The sequence below is a fragment of the Mustela nivalis genome (genome assembly GCF_964662115.1).
Source record: "Mustela nivalis genome assembly, chromosome: 18".
In the NCBI taxonomy this organism is placed as follows: Eukaryota; Metazoa; Chordata; class Mammalia; order Carnivora; family Mustelidae; genus Mustela; species Mustela nivalis.
The window spans coordinates 55094208-55109415 of record NC_139037.1 but is presented as its reverse complement, the minus strand read 5'-3'; the positions used below and the strand labels follow the sequence as shown (position 1 = coordinate 55109415).

The 15208-nt window shown below is 40.8% G+C and overlaps 1 pseudogene across 1 annotated transcript in view; it reads right to left on the bottom strand.

The window, feature by feature from the left end:
- The window catches only part of LOC309853317 (orphan sodium- and chloride-dependent neurotransmitter transporter NTT5-like), a 36418-nt pseudogene that overhangs the window by 14455 nt on the left and 6755 nt on the right, over window positions 1-15208 (bottom strand). Inside the window, exons 2-5 of the transcript in view lie at window positions 5935-6036; window positions 3700-4204; window positions 3169-3326; window positions 2875-2969 (exon numbers count right to left, since the gene is read on the bottom strand). The product of the transcript in view is annotated as an orphan sodium- and chloride-dependent neurotransmitter transporter NTT5-like (transcript). The remainder of the gene's footprint in view (window positions 1-2874; window positions 2970-3168; window positions 3327-3699; window positions 4205-5934; window positions 6037-15208) is intronic.

Genomic DNA, 15208 nt, shown 5'->3' with positions numbered 1-15208 from the left:
TCAGCGGGGAGCCTGCTTCCCTCTCGCTCTCTGCCTACTTGTGATCTCTGTCTGTCAAATAAATAAATAAAATCTTTAAAAGCAAATGTTTAGAGGGAACTGTTCTAATAGCCAAAAACTAGTAAGACTCCAAATGTTTTACAGTAGAATGGATAAATAAATTGTGACATGTTAATAAACTAAACATTCTACAGCATTAAAGGCAGACTAGAGCTACACACAACACGAATTTTACAAACATATGTTGAATAAAAGAAGAAAAACACAAAAGAATACCAAGAGAATGTACATATAAATGAAAAAATGAAACTACATAAACTATATTGTTTTACAGGGGCACCTGGCTGACTCAGAAGAACATGTAACTCTTGATCTCAGGGTCTTGAGTTTGAGCCCCACATTGGGTGTAGAGATTATTTAAATAAATAAAACTTTAAAAAAAGAAAAAGAAAAAAGTTACTTTAAAAACAAAGCTATAGGGGCACCTGGGTGGCTCAGTGGGTTAAAGCCTCTGCCTTCAGCTCAGGTCATGATCTCAGGGTCCTGGGATCGAGCCCCGCATCGGGCTCTCTGCTCAGCAGGGAGCCTGCTTCCCCTCTCTCTCTGCCTGCCTCTCTGACTACTTGTGATTTCTCTCTGTCAAATAAATAAATAAATAAATAAATAAATCTTAAAAAACAAAAAACAAAAAACAAAGCTATATTGTAGGGGCACCTGGCTGGCTCAGTCAGTAGTGCCTGCAATGCTCAATCTCAGGGTCATGAGTTCAAGCCCCACGGAAGTACAAATTAAACTATATTGCTCAGAGGGGCAGCTGGGTGGCTCAGTCAGTTAAGCTAATGGCTTCGGCTCAGGTCATGATCCCAGGGTGCTGGAATCGAGTTCCACAATGGGCTCTTTGCAGTGGGGAGCCTGCTTCTCCCTCTCTTCCCTGACTTGTGCTCTCTATAGCTATCTCTGTCTCGCTCTCAAATAAATAAATAAAATCTTTTTTTAAAAAAAATTTAAAACTAGAGGGCTTAGAGAGGATCCTGCAGCTCTTGCTCACCGAGCACTGAGCCCTGAGCCCCTGGGAGGGCTGTCTGGGCTGCTCCCCACCTGCTTTTGTAACTTATGTATTTATAAACTCTCTGCTGCTGAGCTTGGGGTCTGGAGCCCTGGAGGTGGGCCTGCAGTGGAAATAAAGAGACTTTCAGCAGCAAAAAAAAAAAAAAAAAAAAAAAAAAAAAAAAAAATTTAAAACTATATTTCTTAGATACGCATACATAGATAATAAAAGATACAGAAAACCAAAGAACTAATTATCATAAAAGCCATGATAGTAGTTGGAAGGAAAGAGGTTATAATCAGATACATAGCGAGTGTCTAGGGTCATTCTAGTCCATAACATGGAGGGTATTTATTTTATAGTTATTTATGCTACACTTTTTGTTTTTTGTGTGTTTCTGTATGTATGTAATATGTCATAATAAAATGTTTTTTTTTTTAAAGATTTTATTTATTTGACAGACGGAGATCACAAGTAGGCAGAGAGGCAGGCAGAGAGAGAGGAGGAAGCAGGCTCCCACGGAGCAGAGAGCCCGATGCGGGACTCGATCCCAGGACCCTGAGATCATGACCTGAGCCGAAGGCAGCGGCTTAACCCACTGAGCCACCCAGGCGCCCCAATAAAATGTTTTTGAACATTACAAAGTGCCATTATACTTCCACCAGACTGGCAAAAAGTCTGACCAAGTCTAATCAAATGTGCAGAAAGTAGAATACATGGAATTCTCACACATCATAAACCACTTTGGTAATGAGACAGTATACGGTAAAACTGAAAATGTGTACCCTCTACCCTGCAATCCCATTCCTGAGTATACACCCTAAGAGAACTCTCACACATATGCACATGTATATGCCCAGGTTTATTCTAGAAGAAAATGGTGGTTATCTACACAGGTTAGGATTACCAGGAAAATTTCAGCTGAGGTGTGCCACCTCTGGGAGTCTCTGATTGGCCCCATTAGAATTACTGGCTCTGTCTTCAGTCTTCCTCAACATCCCTGCTATTAGTTACCATGAGTTTACAACTATCTAATTATGTAATTCCCCTGCCCCCTCCCTCAAAAACTGAAAACTCAATGAAGACAAGAACTATGGTCTGATCCACCTGTCCACATCTCTGTGGTACACAAAGAATACTTTCTAAATGTCCAATAGGTGTTTTTGAAATTAATGCCTAAAGAATGAAAAACAGGGGTAAGCGGACCATAAAGATGCTAGTTCTGAGAGTCTCTTTGGGATTTAAGTATGATAGATTGACAGAAATCTCTAAATTTAGGAGATGAAAGTTACAAGTGAGGGCATTCAGGAAATGGAAAGTTCTCCAGATCTTGAATGATTGCCACTTTATTTTTTTAAAGATTTTATTTATTTATTTGACAGAAAGCGAGGGCACAAGTAGACAGGCAGGCGGAGAGAGAGGGGGAAGCAGGCCCCTCAATGATCAGAGAGCCCAATGCGGGGCTCAATCCCAGGACCCTGAGATCTTGACCTGAGGTGAAGGCAGAGGCTTAACCCACTGAGCCACCCAGGCACCCCAAATGTTTGCCACTTTTAACCTATCTCTGTGGTTGGCAATCTCAAGTGGATAGTAGCAATCTCCAGGTTTAAAGATTTCTAGGGCCAGAAAGGGCCCAGAGCAAGAAAATATGTGAGAGGGATTCTACTGTTCTACTGTTTCTGTTCTTTGCTCCAGGGGAGAGTAGAGGCCTGCAAGTGCATTTGGGGTTGTTAAGTGTGAATAGGAGTCTTGCAACACCTTGAAAGTTAGAGTCTGGGTTTTGTAGTTCCCTGGGGCTGGGACCCTCCCTAAGGGGCTACCCTTACTTCTCATTGCAGTGGTGCGTGATGACTGTAGCCCAGTAGCCCAGGATACAGAAGGTAGAAGTGACCAGCAGCATGGAGAACAGGTTGACCAGAGCCTCAAGAAACGCATCACTGAGACAGCTGGTGGATGGGTGCACATGCAAAGATAAGGAGACAACAGGACCAAAGCCTAGACCCAAGGCAAACAAGACTCAACCCATGGAAGTGAAGCCATGGGACCCCTCCCAGGACAAGGAACTGCTGGGGTGGGAGCGGGGCATAAAGGGTAGGCCTGGGCAGCCCAGGACTCCTTACCATGAAGCTGCTGTACCCCACACCACCAATCCAGGGGCTGATGACCTTCCAAACACCAATGCTGCCCCGATGTGTCCTCTGACCGGCTGCCATCTCCAGGAATAGAAGAGGAACCCCGACCAAGAACAGCATGAGGATGTAGATGATGAGACAACTGCCTGTGCAGGGGGTCAGGAGGGGCTCTGAGAACCACCCAGCTCATCAGTGCCTGGACTTCTTTGGGGTCTGGGAAAACACGTTCCCCACCAGTGACCTCCTTCAGGGTCGCATCAGGGCTCAACTGTTTTCACATCCCTCATAGCCCCAGGAAGACCCAGATGCCTAGTTTCCACCCCAGTCTCCCTGACCAAGGTCTCCAACCCCACCATCCTCATATTCTGATAACCTGCGCCTCTCTCGCTCTCATGATCCTAGGTGTTCAGGCACGTGACTCCTATTCTCATAGTGCCAAGCTTCCAGCCTCTACAAATCCCAAAATCCTTGGAGTTTAAAGCCCCCTGTGGATCCATGATTTCTGGTCCCTAGATTTACAACCTCCATTGTGAAGCCACAGGAGGAAAAAACGCCAGTGACTGCTTATCTTCATGGAGTAGCCCACCTCAGTCAGGATGTACTCAACCTTACTGGACTAGCATGGACAGGTAAAGAGGACCTCACGCTTTTCCTCCTCTGCAACTTGCACCTCAGGTAAGGGTTTCTGGTTCAGGGCCTGGGTAGCTTCCACCTCCAGTCCATTGACTGGCTTACATTGGTTGGCTCTGTGCTGGGCCTCAGCAGCCTGAATCTCCCAGGCCAGAGCCTTTGTGATCCGGGCCTCCAAATCCTGGGATTTTGAAACCCAGACCATCGGAGGCCAGTTAGCTGTGCTCCTGTCTTCCCAAGTCTGGCTTCCGAGGAAAGCCTCAGAAAGCTCTGTCTCAGCAAATAGGACGTTTGTCAGCAAAGATTTTGAAGCCTGGCCTCTGTCTTCATTTCAGGCAGACTCTCTAGAGCAGCTCCAGCTTTTTCAAAGGAGTACTCACCTTCTTGAGTAGACCTTAAAAACACCAAAACTTAGATTTAGATTTCAGAGTTAAGAAATAACTTCCAAAACAATCCTCAGCACATCCTTAAAGCAAACCTTTCTGCTCCTACCACTACTGAAATTCAAAGCACACAATCTCTTACATAAGTTTCACCTCTTTGGGACACCTGCGTGGCTCAGTCGGTTAAGCAGCTGCATTCGGCTTGGGTCATGATCCCAATGTCCTGGGATCAGGTCCAGCATTGGGCTCCTTGCTTGGCAGGGAGCCTGCTTCTCTCTTTGGTTTTGCCTGCTACTCTGCCTGCCTGTTCTCTCTCTCTCTCTCTTTCTCTGACAAATAAATAAATAAATAAAATCTTTATAAGTTTCACCCCTTAGAAATGTTTTGGTGCAAGGGATAAGGGTTGAGATAGCCAAGCTAACAACTGGGAATTGCACTCAAAGCACTTCCAGAAACACTGAGGTATACTCCCTACAGAGGGAAGTACCCTTTATAGTGGGCTTTTGAATCAAGAAACAAAGTTAAGGGCCTCTAGCTTGCTCAGTCAGAAGAGCGTGTGACTCTTAATCTAGGGGTTGTGAGTTCAAGCCCTATCCTGGATGTAAAGATTACATTAGTAGGGACGTCTGAGTGGCTCAGTTGGTTGGACGACTGCCTTCGGCTTGGGTCATGATCCCAGAGTCTCGGGATCGAGACCCACATCGGGCTCCCGGCTCCATGGGGAGTCTGCTTCACTCTCTGACCTTCTCCTCGCTCAAGTACTCTCTCACTGTCTCTCTCTCAAATACATAAATAAAATCTTAAAAAAAAAAAAAGATTACATTATAGTAAAAAAACTTAAATAAAGAAAGAGGGGTGCCTGGGTGGGTCTGTCATTAAGTGTCTGCCTTCTGCTCAGGTCAGGATCCCAGGGTCCTCTGATTGAGCCTGCACTGGGCTCCCTGCTCAGCAGGAAACTGATTCTCCCTCTCCCAGTCCCCCTGCTTGTATTCCCTCTCTCGCTGTGTCTCTCTCTGTCAAATAAGAAAAGGAAAGGAAAGAAAAGAAAAGAGAAGGAAAGGAAAAGATAGGATAGAAAGAAAAGAAATAAGAAACAGGGTCCCCCAGCTGGCTCAGTCAGAAGAGCATGTGACTCTTGATCTTGGAGTCGTTAAGTTTGAGCACTGGGTGTGGAGGTTACTTAAAAAAAAAAAAATCTTTTAAAAAAAGAAAGAAAAAAATTTAATACTACATCTTCCTTATAACCTTAGGAAGGTTGCTTTACCTCTCTGAATTTTCTCATCTATAAAGGACCTGGTCTTTGCTCAAATATCATCTCCCCAGAGATGTCTTCCCTGCCTGCCTATCTATAATAGCAGCTACCAGGGCATCTTGGTGGCTAAGTTGGTTATGCTTCTGACTTTAGCCCAGGTCATGATCTTCGGGCCCTGGAATCCAGCCCCACACTGGGTTCCATGCTCAACGGCGAATCTGCTTCTCTCTCTCCTTCTCCCTCTGCCCCTTCCCCTACTTGTGCTCTCTCTGTCTGAAATAAATAAATCTTTAAAATAAAATAAAAATAAAAACAAAATTAAAAAATAAAATAGTGGTTACCCACCCCCTATATTCTCTCCATTCTACTCCCTTTCATTTTCCACCTCCTGGTGTGATTATCTACTGATTTCTCATCTAGTCATTGTCTATCTCTGCCCTCCGCCCCACCACCAACTGCTCTATCCCTAGCAAGAGGACAGCGCTCTACCTCATATCTGGGGTCACTCTCCTCTCTGCTCTCTGTGCTTCTGCCACTTTGACCTTTTGCTGGCTCCGCAAATGCTCTACAAGAGAATGGACAAGGAATGTGCTGAAAAAGAAGAACAAACAAACAAACAGGATGTGGAAGAGGGGAAGAGAGAGGGAACTGGAGTTTTCTTCCAGACAGTGAAGGAGCATGCCATCCAAAAGCAGAGGCAACAGGCAGGAATCAGGGCAGCACTGGTGCATCTGGGTCACAGAGATGATCAGTTATGAGACATACTTTTTTGAAAGAGTTCTTAGTAGCTCAAGAAATGCTTCTAATTAAATGACAAGTTAAAAAAAAAACTGAGATGCAAATCTCTGTCTTTAGTTCTATCTCTACTACATTTAAAAATGCAATGAGTAATATTCTGTTGTGTGTATATATATTGCTCAAACCATCAAAAAGAATGAAATCCTGACACTTGCAATGATGTGGATGGAGCCAAAGTTTATTATGCTAAGCGAAGTCAGCCAGAAAAGACAAATACCACATAATTTCACTCATATGAAAAAACAATTTCACTCATATGTGGATTTTATGAAATAAAACAGATGAACATAGGGGGGGAAATAGAGGCAAACCATAAAAGAGCCTCTTATCTATAGAGAACAAACTGAGTGATGCTGGAGGTAGGTGGCTGGGGGATGGGCTAAATGGGTGATGGGTACTAAGGAGGCACCTGCTATGATGAGCACTGGGTGTTGTATGTAAGTGATGAATCACTAAATTCTACTACTGAAACTAATATTACACTCTATGTTAACTAACTATAATTTAAATAAAAACTTAAAAATATAGATATTTGTTTAAAGAAAAGTGTAATGAAAGCAAAGGCTGAAAGACAATATGTCAATACATAGACAATAGGATACAGGTATTTTTATATCTTTTTCTCTTATTTTATTTTATTCAATTGTCTGAAAGAAGTATTACTTCAAAAAATCAAGAAAAATATGTATTGGTAAGTAAAAATTAAAAACAAAAAAATAATACTAGGCACAGAAGTTGAATTGAAGGAGCTCCTTTCACCCATATATGGGACAATTAAAGCATCAAAATAAATAACAATATGGGGCACCGGGGTGGATCATTCAGTTAAACAACTGGCTCTTGACTTCATCTCAGGTCATGATCTCAGGGTCGGGGGGAGGAGCGGGGATTAAGCCTGGTATCAGGCTCTGCCACACTCAATGTGGAGTCTGCTTGAGATTTTCTGTCCCTCTCCTTCTGTCCATCCTTCCACTCACTCATGTGCCCACTCTCTCTACATAAATAACATACATACATACATACATACATAAAAACAGTAACAGATGAGAATCTACAGAATAAAATAGGAATCCAGAAATCCATACTGATATAAATAAGCAAAAGGAAAATTTCTGCTTCACAGCAAAATACAAGCTAATAAATATATGAGGAATGATGATGGAATTAGAAAGTCGTCATTTGGAAACCATTGAGGGTAATAACTAATTCAATCAAGAATCATCAATGGTTGCTAACACAAGGAAGTTTGGTGGGGATAAATAATTGCCCAGTATTAATTAACGTATTCTCCTCCCCCCCCAAAAAAACCCAGAAAAACAGAACCTTTATCGTATTAGACACTACCTAAGCCAAGAAATGAAAGTCTACTGATACATGCACAGAAAAGAACAACATCATTTCAGTAACATTCCTGCAAAAAATGTACAACCAGAATCTAATCATGAGACAACACAAATTGAGGGACATTCTATAAAATAACTTGTATTCATTAAACTTGTATTCATTAAGAATGACAAAGTCGTGAAGAAAAGGAGAGATGGAAGAACTGCCAAGAATAAAATTACAATTGTAAGTCTGAACCTATGTGAAAATAAGAAGTTAATACTGGAACTTTAAAAACAGCTGGGTTGGACTTCCAGTTTCCAGTTCACATGCTAGGAGCTTGGAAGTCACCACTCCATCCTAATAAGTAAAAAGCTGAACAGACTGAAAAATCAACAACTCTTCTTGGATCCCTAAAGGAGGTAGGGGCAAACCACTGCCCTCAAGATTGACAGATGGCAAATCCAAAGACTCCAGAACAGACATACTCAGGAGGAAAAACCACCATGGAACCAGTGCCAGAGAAGGAAAAGCTCAGTTGTAACTAACAAATTGCTGGAGGCTCAGTGTGGACAATCTGAGAGTTAAAAACTTCAGGGAGACCCAGTCATGAGGATGGAGCACATTTTTGTTACCTCCAGGAGACTGACCAGTTTTTCACAGAATGATCAGATAAAAATCCCCTCATGCTTCCAGGAACCGTACTGAAACACTCCAGGGCACTCTGTTCCTAACAAGACTGAGATGTACTATGGAACACTTGCCCTCCTTATTACCACCACTTTACTAAAGGCCTATTTACAGCAGTTCCCTTACCCAATACATCATGTCCAGCTCTCAAGAAAAACTTACAAGACAAACCATAAGGGGAAAAAATGTAATTTGAAGGGACAGAGTAAGCATAAGAACCAGACATGGCACGAATGCTGGAAATATCAGACTGGAAATTTGAAAGAACTAGGATTAATGTGCTAAGGGCTCTAACAGATAAAGGAGACAGCATGCAAGAACAGATGGGCAATGCAAACAGAGATGGAAATCCTGAGAAAAAAACAAAAATCCCTGAAAGATATTAAAAAAAAAAAAAAAACTGTAACAAAAACGAAGGATACATTTGATGGGCTTACTAGTAGACTGGACATGGAAAGAATCACTGAGGAAAATATTATTGAGTTTGAGGTATCTCAACAGAAACTTTCAAAATTAAAAAGCAAAGACAACAAAGGCTGAACATCACCAGGCAGAAAATCACTAAGGATGGAATGGAATTCAACAACTCCATCAATCAACTGAATATAACTGACATCTGCAGACTTTCATCCAGTAACAGCAGAACACACATCTTTCCCAAGACGGCATGCTGGGCCATAAAACACCTTAACAAACTCAAAAAACAAAAAGTCATACAGAGTCTGAGCCAGCCCACAATTGAATTAAACTAGAAATCTAGCGGAAAGATAACTGGAAAATCCCAAAATATATGGAGACTAAACAACTCACTTCTAGGGGCGCTTGGGTGGCTCCGTCATTAACGTCTGCCTTCAGCTCAGGTCATGATCCCAGGTTACTCAGATTGAGCCTGCATTGGGCTCCCTGCTCAGTGGGGATCCTACTTCTCCCTCTGCTGCTCCCCCCTGTTTCTGTTCCCTCTCACTGTCTCTCTGTCAAATATTTTAAAATCTTTAAAAAAAAAAAAGAAAACAGGGGCACCTGGGTGGCTCAGTGTGTTAAAGCCTCTGCCTTCGGCTGGGGTCATGATCCCAGGGTCCTGGGATAGAGCCCCGCATCGGGCTCTCTGCTCATCAGGGAGACTGCTTCCTCCTCTCTCTCTGCCTGCCTCTCTGCCTCCTTGTGATTTCTGTCTGTCAAATAATTAAATAAATCTTTAAAAAAACAAACAAACAAAAACTCACTTCTAAATAATACATAGATCAAAGAAGAAATCTCAAGAGAAATCTGTAAATATTTTTAACTAAGTGAAAATGAAACAAGATTTACCAAAATTTGTGGGATGCAACACAGCAGGGCCTAAAAGGAAATTTATGGCACTGAATATATATATATATATATAATTTTTGTAAAAGCTCTTTTAGGAAACTTGAAAAATGGAAAACTAAACCCAGAAGAAAAGAAATAACAAGAATTAGAGCAAAAAGTGAAGACAGAGAGTCAATAAAGAAAAATCATTAAAATCAAAAGCTGGTTCTTTGAAAAGATCAATAGAATTGGTAAGCCTACACTCAGGCTGAGAAAAAAGAAAAAGGACACAAATTATCAATATCAGAATGAAAGAGGGGACATCACTATAGATCCTCACAAAGTCTCCATAATGGACACTGAAAGGATAATAAAGGGGTGCTGGTGGCTCAGTGGGTTAAGCGTCTGCCTTTGGCTCAGGTCATGATTCCAGGGTCCTAGAATCGAGCGAAGCCTGCTTCTCTCTCTCCCTCTGCATGCCACTCTCCCTGCTTGTTCTTGCTCTGTCAATTAAATAAATAAAATTTTTTATAAACAAATAAATAAGAAAAGATAATGAAAAAATACTATGAACAACTCTATGTCCATAAATTTGATAATTTAGATGAAGTGGAGCAATTCCTTGAAAGATAAAATCTCTGAAACTCACACAAGAAGAATTATGAATAGGCCTATCTCTATTAAAGAAATTGAAAAAAATAATTAATAACCTTCTAAAAAAATAATAATTAATGACCTCCCAAAACAGAAAGCACCAGGCTCAGATGCATTCACTGGTGAATTCTATCAAATATTTAAGGAAAAAATTACCCCAATTCTCTATAATCTCTTGCAGAGGATAGAAGCAGAGGAACACTTCCTACTTTATTCTATGAGACAAGAGTTACCCCAATACCAAAACCAGATAAAGACATTACAGAAAAAGGAAACTACTGATCAATTATCTCTCATGAACACAGAAAGCAAAAATCCTCAACAAAATATTAACAAATCCAATCCAACAATGTATAAAAAGTATTACACAACATGACCAAGATCAGTGGGATTTATCCCAAATATGAAAGCCTGGTTCAACATTCAAAAATCAATTAATGTATTCCATCAGAACAACAAGGTAAAAATGAAAAATCACAGTTGTATCAAAGATGAAAAAAAAATTGACAAAATCTAACACGATAAAAACTATCAGTAAACTAAGAATAGAGAGGCAACTCCCTCAACCTGTAAAGAATACCTACAAAAAAACCTACAACTAACGTCATTCCTTTTTTAAAAGATTTTATTTATTTCTTTATTTTGAAAGAGGAGGCAAGAGCAAACCTGTGCAAGTGCAGGGGTGGGAGAGGTGGGGCAGAGGGAGAGAAGAGGGAGAAAAGCAGACTTCCCACTAAGCAGTGAGCAGAGAGCCCGACGCAGGGACTCAATCCCAGGACCCTGAGATCATGACCTGAGCTGAAGGCAGAGGCTTAACCCACCGAGCCACCCATGCACCCCTCTAATGTCATTCTTAATGGTGAGAAACTAGGAACTTTCCCACTAAGAGCAGGAAGAAGCCACGGATGTCTGCTCTCACCACTCCTTTTCAACATGATTCTGCAAGTCCTAGCTAATGCAGTAAAACAAGAAAATGAAATAAAAGGCATATATATTTGGAAAGAAAAAGTGAAACTGTCTTTATTCACAGATGTTATGATCATCTGTGTAGAGAAATCAAAAGAACTGATATGTCTTGATACGGAAAGCAAACTTCTTGAAACTAAAATCCTGCTCTGTGAAAAATTCTATCAAAAGAATGAGAAGATAAGTCCCATACTAAGAAAATATTTGGAAAAGATACATCTGATAAAGGAGTGTTATCCAAAATGTGTAAAGAACTCTTAAAACTCAGCAGTAAGAAAACAACCTGATTAAAAATGGGCCAAAGATCTTAATAGATACCTCACCAAAGAAAATATTCAGATAGCAGTATGAAAAGATGCTCCACACAACATATGTCAGGGAAATATGCAAACTCAAACGAGAAAGCACTATACACCTATTAGAATTACCAAACCCAAAACACTAATAACACCAAACACTGACAAAGATGTGAAGCAAAAGGAACTCGCATTCATTGCTGGTGGAAATGCAAAATGGTATAGCTACTCTGGAAGACAGTCTGGCAGTCTCTTACAAAACTAAACATATTCTTACCATATGGTCCAGAAATTGTGCTCCTTGGTATTTATCCTAGAAAGCTAAAACTAATGCCCACTCAAAAGCCTGCACATGAATATATAGAAGCTTTATACATAATTGCCAAAACCTGGAAGCAACCAAGATGTCCTTCAGCATGTTGGATAAACATACTGTGGTACAACCAAGTGGAATAATATTCCGCACTACAGAGAAGTGAGCTATCAAGCCTAAAGATAAGTAGAGGAACCTTAAATGTATATTACTAAGTGAAATAAGCCCAACCCATAAATGCTAAATATTGTGTGGTTCCAACTATATGACATTCTGGAAAATGAAAAAATACAGAGACAGTAAAAAGTTTAGTAATTTCTGGGGGTTTCTGAGGGAAGGATTAACAGGCGGAGCCCAGAGGATTTTTAAGGCAGTGAAAAGCTCTGTATGATACTATTACAGTAGATACATGTCACTGTGCATTTTTTTGAACACAGAATGAACAACACAAGCATGAACTCTAATTAAATGATGGACTTTGAGTGATTATAATGTGCCAATGTAGCTCCATCAACTGTAACAAAAGTACCACTCTGATGGGGGGAGGTTCCTAATGGGGGAGAAACCTCCATGTGTAGGCACAGGGAGTGTTTCAGAACTTTCTGTGCCTGCCTCTCAGTTTTGCTGTGAAACTAATACTGCCCTTAAAAAATAAAGTCTTACATATGGAAAAAAAAAAAACTACTGGCAAGCTCCCTGCCAATCCTACCATTTACCATCAAAATGAAGTGCCTTCTAGGAGACCTGGTTACATGAACACCAATGTCCACACTTACCCACCATCTCCCCATTCCCCCCCCCCGAAAAACAAGTAAATGATTTCAAAATATTGGGGGTGCCTGGGTGGCTGAGTCAGTTAGGCGTCTGCCTTCACCTCCGGTCATAATCCTAGGGTCCTGGGATGGAGCCCAGAGTCAGGCAGGGATCTGCTTCTGCCTCTGCCCCTCCCCCTGCTCATGCTCTCTTTCTCTCAAATAAATAAAATCTTTTTTTAAAATGGGGATATCTGCATCATTTCTAAAAACAGTTTCCATCTTCATGTCAAAAATGGAGAAAATTCTGCTACATATGCAATAGATAGAACCAAACTGTAGTCACTAAGGAATTAATTCACATCTATCCTTCCTGAAGTTGCTCAATGTTTTAAGAAGTAAGTTATAATTTTCCAGGCAGCTTGTGGGAGAAATAAAACAGAGCCTTTCTGCTCCAGGTAGCCAACAGCTTCCAGAAGCTGTTTCCTAGAGGGTGCAAAGATACGTGAGCCACTGCAAAGAAAAAGTGAAAGAGATAGTAAGTCTCTCCCTGAGACAAACTGTGCTGCTACAGCATTAGGAGATTAATTTGAACCATAGTGTTCAGAGATGAAGAAAAAATTAGGTAAAGAAACCAATCTCTGGCACAGTATTTTTAGTTAAAAGGAAAAAAATTGGGAAACATTATAGAGATGAAGAGTTAAGTCTAGTCATGGTCCCACTCCCCCCTCCTCTCCATCAGGCACCTAAATTACTCAACAGTAATATAAATCTAGTTAGCAAGTCTTCAAGCTTGAGATCTGTGAAGAGCTAATTCTACACCAAGAATCAGATGATCAACAGCAATACAAAAAGAAATGTAATGCCACACCAATTTTAGACCAGAAGCAAAGTAGAACTAATCTGTCTTATCCAAAGACAAAAAGAAAGAAACATTTGGATCTTAATGTACATGCACTCTTCCTAAAAAAAATCACAAAGTCAACTGAGATATCAAGCAAAATAATAATTAGGACATAAATGGCCTGGTGATAAGCACAGAAAAATACTAATAGAAATCATTTAGGGAATGTCTACTAAACTTTCTAGCAACAAATATAGTATTTTTAAAACCCTGAGTAGGGTTTTAAAGCTACAGCTTCCACCACAACCATGGCAGATGTGAGGGAGTTGCTCAGGCCCTGCATCGACGCCAGCACTCCAGCTCAGTTCATCAACTGGCCCACTAGAGTTTGGGAAAGATTCATCCACTGGGAAAAATAGAAACGCTGACTTGATAGAGCCCGAGGATGAAGAAATCTCTTGAATCACGGAATTAGCTGGAAGACTAACAGCCAAAGCAACTATCATGTGTGTGTCTTATACCCAGTTTAAAAAGAACATAACCAGGGGCACCTGGGTGGCTCAGTAGGTTAAAGCCTCTGTCTTGGCTCAGGTCATGGTCCCAGGGTCCTGGGATTGAGCCCCACATCCTGCTCTCTACTCAGCAGGGAGTCTGCTTCCTCCTCTTTCTCTCTGCCTGCCTCTCTGCCTACTTGTGATCTCTATCAAATAAATAAATAAAATCTTTTAAAAAAAAAAAAGATAACCAGCCATCCTTTTGATCTTGAACTTTATAGTGAAACTGTGAAAATTACCCATGAGTTCCCTAAGCTTCTTCCTCTGGGGGTGGTACAATATGACTGATTTTGGTTTTGAATGAGCTATGTTGAAAATTATTTAAAAAGGACCCTGATTTTTGAGGGCGAGAGTTCTATAGTTTCTAATATTTAATTTGATCTTTTTTTAAGATGTTATTTATTTGACAGGGAGAGAGACAGTGGGAGAGGGAACACAAGCAGGGGGAGTAGGAGAGGGAGAAGTAGGCCACCCGCCAAGCAGGAAGCCCAACACAGGGCCCCATCCCAGGACCCTAGGATCATGACCTGAGCCGAAGACAGACTCTTAACAACTGAGCCACACAGGTACCCCTAATTTGCTTTTTTTTACAATTTCATTTACCTAATTTTAGATATTCCAGTCAACAACTTTTGATGGAACTGATGTACTGATAGTTCTCATGTAAGTTCTCTTATAAAGAATCCTTTCCCCTCTCTCTCTGCCTGCCTCTCTGCCTACTTGTGATCTCTATTTGTCGAATAAAAAAACATAAAAAATAAAAAGAATCCTTTCCCCCATATATGGTCAGACTAGATACAAGAACAAACCAAACTCTGAGTTTGGCTTTGTTTTATTAATAAAAATTAAATGGTACATACTATTGGTCATAGTCATTGCCTACTGGTCATTGCCATTAGTCAATGCCTATTCGTTTAGGCATATAATCAAGTTCGAACTTGGAATTTCAGAGCCATAAGGTCAGGTATTAAACCTACCAAATAAAACCTTGGGTCAATTATTAAAGATTTACTAGCTATCTCACAGTATGCCATATTAATTACTTTTTTGAAACTCCCTACAAGAAACGATTTTGATAAAGGCCGCCTGGGTGGCTAAGTCAGTTGAGTGTCCTACTCTTGATCTCAGTTCACATCCTGATCTCACAGTCATGAGTTCGAGCCCTATTTTGGGCTCTGTGCTGGGTGCGGAGCCTACTTTAAAAATACATATATTCTGATGAATTAAAAGAGCAAATAGAGCCCAACATCTTCTGTAATTTAAGAAGTATCTCATTTGGGGGATTT